The 4898-nt window shown below is 38.0% G+C and overlaps 1 long non-coding RNA gene across 1 annotated transcript; it reads right to left on the bottom strand.

The window, feature by feature from the left end:
* Positions 1-298: 298 nt before the first annotated feature.
* Positions 299-1722, bottom strand: LOC141334551 (uncharacterized). The gene is made up of 3 exons (XR_012355574.1): positions 1585-1722; positions 672-767; positions 299-566 (listed from the first exon to the last, which is right to left on the bottom strand). It is a non-coding gene; the product is annotated as an uncharacterized lncRNA (long non-coding RNA).
* Positions 1723-4898: the final 3176 nt, after the last annotated feature.

The raw sequence follows: 4898 nt of genomic DNA, 5'->3' as shown, positions 1-4898 counted from the left end.
AGTAGTAATGTTACTTAAATATTTTGTGGCAACTGATTGCCTTGTTTTTTTTAAGTTTCCTGTACTCAAATATCTATGTTTTACAACTTAACATTACAAATTACAAATCTGAAATCATTAAACAAAGTACAAAAATTTATTATAAAACATGAGACATTAAAACAGTTCTTTGCAATAAAAAGGCACACCAGGTCAAATAAAATACATTGAAATATTACCTAAACAGCCATTATGCCGACAAAGACTGTGACAACAGTTCTGTGCAACAATAAAGGCACACCTGGTCAAAGATAATAAATTAAAATATTACCTTAATAAATACAAAACAGGATTAAGCGTTCTTGTTTCTTGTGTTGGCCATCTCTTTTGGATATGTGAAAACCAATGCAAAAATTAAGCCAAACATCAAAAGTAAAGCATCAGAGAGTCTCTGAAGGTTTGTTATGACAACTTCATTCTCAACGATGATCGAAATCTTCTCTGGATTGTACTGAACAGCAATGTCTGGGAGTTCACAGAATCTCAACTAATCAATCAACATCTGGCTCTTCAGAATCATCTTCAATCTGGATGTAAAAAGTATTGAAACACAATTACCAAATGCTATATTACCAGTAAAAAAAAAAATGCTGAAATATAATCCTAAGAAATATGCAGAATAAGTGACTTACCGTGCATGTTTTAAAGAATTTTGAGGTGTCTTCTCTCAGATACACAGGAAGTGCACAGAGCACTGTTGTTCGCCTTTTGTGTACATCATGTTGATCCTTAAAGTTCACATTGAAAACAATGTTAAAAGTGGAACACACATTTTAGCCAGCACAAAACCAAACAATGCGAACTTGACATGGAATGAATGCCAAAAAGTTGATCAAGGCATAGATAAAACAAGTGATCACGGTAAGAGCCCTGACTCTTAAAGGGATCCACCCAAAAACAAAAATTGTGTCATCATTTACTCACCTTTAAGTTGTTCCAAATCTGTATAAATGTCTTTGTTCTGATTAACACAGAGAAAGATATTTGGAAGAACGTTTATAACCAAACAATTATTGGACCCCATTGACTACCAACATTCTTCCAAATATCTTCCTCTGTGTTCATCCAAACAAAGTAAGTTATACAGATTTGGAACAACGAGCGAGTAATTTATGACATAATTTTGATTTTTCGCTGAACTATCCCTTTAAAAAGGACACAAACACACATCAGAAGTTTTTTTTATGTATTCTAAACTAACTGTTCTCAAACCTGTCCTGGAGGAACCCCTGCCCTGCAAATTTTGTATGTCTCCCGCATCTACACACATGATTGTTGTAGAGACTGCAAGAACTAAATTGGGTGCGCCTGATTAGGGAGATATACAAAATGTGTAGGGCAGGGGGTCCTCCAGGACAGGTTTGAGAACCACTGTTCTTAATGAAATACCAAAACAATTCTGACAAAGGTTTACTCATCACTTAGTACATGATAAATCCAAGTCAAAGTTAGACTTATATATTTAGATCAAGTGATATTATTCAGTATATACAGTCAAAACAATCTCTGTTGAAGCATTAAACAACAATAATACCAAGATAATACCTTTAAGTCATGAACCCGAAGAAATTCAGCAAGTGCATCAGCAGTTTTTCCAGTCTTCGCTGCTCTCTGTCGATGTGAACTCATCAAGCGAAAACTGTGGGGGTCTAGCTCTGCGTAAAATGTGTTTGTCAGATTCTGGTTGGTAATGCGATGAAATTTAAACACACAATTAAATTATACCTGTGATTCCAAATGTAGAGCTGGCCAGCGTCCTAGGATCTCTTTCACTGGTGATGGACTGGTAATGATCTCAATAATTCATTCCTTGAATTGTTGATCTCATTCCTCCGTAATGCAAATGTCATCTGCATCTTTCTTGACCAGAAAAAAATAATTTAAATGAAACCTAAACTTTAGATGCAATAAATAAACATTCAGTAGCACATTTTTTTTGTTTGTTACAAATTTGTATATTCTGTAATAGAATTATATTTGCAAGAATGTGTGTCTCACCTTAGGAACTGCAATAGGAACAACGTGGACTCAATAGGCCTGTGAAGTTTAAACTACTTTTATGCATCAAAAGGTTGAAGAAATGATAACACAAAGAAATCATTAAATGATCTGCAGCTGTCTCCACCTATACAAAAATACACACATTTTCAGAAAGGCCAAACTGTAGGACTGCACATGTACTGCATGATTTAATATCCTTTTTTTTAAACAATCTTTTAAAACAAAAGACAACCTTATTTGCCACTTTCTAAATTGTAAACATTTTAACAGGCAGTGACAATCCTAAAACATATAGAGCTAATTCAAATGAAATAACATTTAACTTTAAATTTTGTGAAAAATCAGTGAGGCAATTTTCATTACCACTTTTTTAATGTTAGTCTAATAAGATTATATTTACAAGAACGTTCTTGTCTCACCTTAGGACCCGGATTTGCTGGAACAACATGGACTCGACAGGCCTATTAGGTTTAGATGACTTTTTTTCACCGAATCGTCGAAGAAAACTACCCGTAACACAAAGAAAACAGATTGAACACGTATTTTCATCAAATAACCTACAGCTTACTTTACGTATAGAAAAATACACGACTTGCACAACGTGGCTGGATGGTGTGAGTGTAGCCGATACCAACTATAAATAGGCGGCAACATTATTTGAAACAGCTGAATATTTGCATATGTTTGTTGCCATCCAAATTAAAACATACCTATATTTGAAATGCTGTCGAATCCAATTGCCCTGAGAGCGCGAACTTCTGTGCATCTTTTTGAAACACGTCTGAGTGCACGTTTAGCGATGACGTCACTTTTTGGTAAAAACCGCCACTAGAGGGCGTATGTTTGACACAAAATATTTGATTATGGTTGAATCTATTTTTCAAGTTCCCTAAACTCTTAACTTTAGTGTAGTTGTAAAAACTCAAATAAAACATTACTGTTAATTTAAATCTCTGATAGATGTTGAATAAACTGAAAAATAATAGTTAGCTAAACTTTTTGGCACATTTTGAGTACCAGGTACTTTCCATTATAAGTTAGCTATACTGTTTGGGTTTACAGTGTAGGTTTATTGTAATGGATAGAGACAGAATATCACCCCAAAAATTTGAAAAAAAAAAAAACATTATATAAAGGTTATAAATTGATTTTCTTTTCAGTGAGTGAAGTAAGTATTTGATCTCCTACGAACCAGCAAGATTTATGGCTCCCACCAATTGGTTATGTGCCCATGTGGAACACATATTAGTCCCTGTTAGTACTCCTAATGTCAGGTTGTTATGCATATAAAAGGCACCAATCTTGGACAAGAATCTCCTTCCATTCCAACCTTTCTACGACCATGGGCAAGACCAAAGAGCTGTCAAAAGGACATTAGGGATAAGATTGTAGACCCGCACAAGGCTGGAATGGGCTACAAGACCATTAGCAAGAATCCTGGTGAGAAGGAGACCATTTTGGTGCGATTATTCGGAAATGGAAGAAATACAAAGTAACCATCAATTACCCTCCATCTGGAGCTCTATGCAAGATCTCACATCCATGGGATAAGGATGATCATGAGAAAGGTGAAGGATCAGCCCAGAACTGCACTGGAGGAGATTGTTAACGATCTCAAGGCAGTTGGGAGCAGGCCACTGGTAACACACTACACTGCATTGGATTGAAATCCTGCAGTGCTGGAAGGTCCTCCTGCTTAAGAAGGCACATACAGGCCTGTCTGAAGTTTGCCAATTAACAATAAACACTGTCTGAAGTTTGCCAATGGGAAAAAGTGCTGTGGTCAGATGAGACCAAAATTGAGCTCTTTGGCATCAACTTGACTCGCCGTGTTTGGAGGGAAAGAAATGCTGACTATGACCCCAAGAACACCATTAGGTGTTCACATTATGCTTTAGGGCTGTTTCTCTGCTGAGGGTACAGGATGACTTCATTGTACTAAGGGGCAGATTGACAGGGCCATGTACCGTAAAATCTTGGACAAGAATCTCCTTCTCTTAACCAGAGCACTGAAGATGGGTTGTGAATGGACCGTGCATGACAATGACCCAAAACATACCGCCAAGGCAAAAATGAAATGGCTATAGAAGAAGTACATTAAGGTCATAAAGTGGCCTAGCCAGTCTCCAAACCTTAATTCTATTGAAAATCTGTGGAGGATGCTGAAACTTCGGGTTGCCAAATGACAACCAAGAAACCTTAAGGATTTAGAGAAGATCTCTAAAGAGGAGTGGTCCAAAATACCTCCTGAGATGTGTGCAAACCTGGTGACCAACTACAAGAAACATCTTTCTTTTGTGCTTGCCAACAAGGGGTTCTATAGTAAGTACTAATGGCGCTTTTCCACTACACAGTACCAGCTCGCCTCAGCTCGCCTCGGCTCGACTCGGCTCGGCTCTGTTTGGTTTTCCACTGTGTAAAAGTTGTACCTGTACCGGCTTCCAGGTACTTTTTTTCGTACCACCTCCGGCGAGGTTCCAAGCGAGCTGAGGCGAGCTGAGGCGATACTAAAATGTGACGTGAAAACACAGCAGACTGCTGATTGGTCAGAGAGAATCGTCACTATTCACTGCGTCATCATTGCACGCGCCAGCAATAGTATCCAGAATAACCCCGCCATTTTTAAAAAGTTTGGCCAGAGATTGTGTGACATATCCATTCCATTACATATTATGGCAACCTGGAAGAATACGCCGTGGTCAAACGAGGAGGTGCAGACAGCGGGTGTGTGTCGCGTAGAAGATTACATCACGGCAGTTTCTTGCAGCGTCGCTATGACAACCAGGTACTATTGTGGAGGTACAGGTACAACTTTTACACAGTGGAAAACCAAACAGAGCCGAGTCGAGCCGAGTCGA

The sequence above is a fragment of the Garra rufa genome, chromosome 5 (genome assembly GCF_049309525.1).
Source record: "Garra rufa chromosome 5, GarRuf1.0, whole genome shotgun sequence".
NCBI classification, from domain to species: domain Eukaryota; kingdom Metazoa; phylum Chordata; class Actinopteri; order Cypriniformes; family Cyprinidae; genus Garra; species Garra rufa.
Note: the sequence above shows the minus strand (reverse complement) of the source record. Positions and strands in the feature narration are given on the sequence as shown.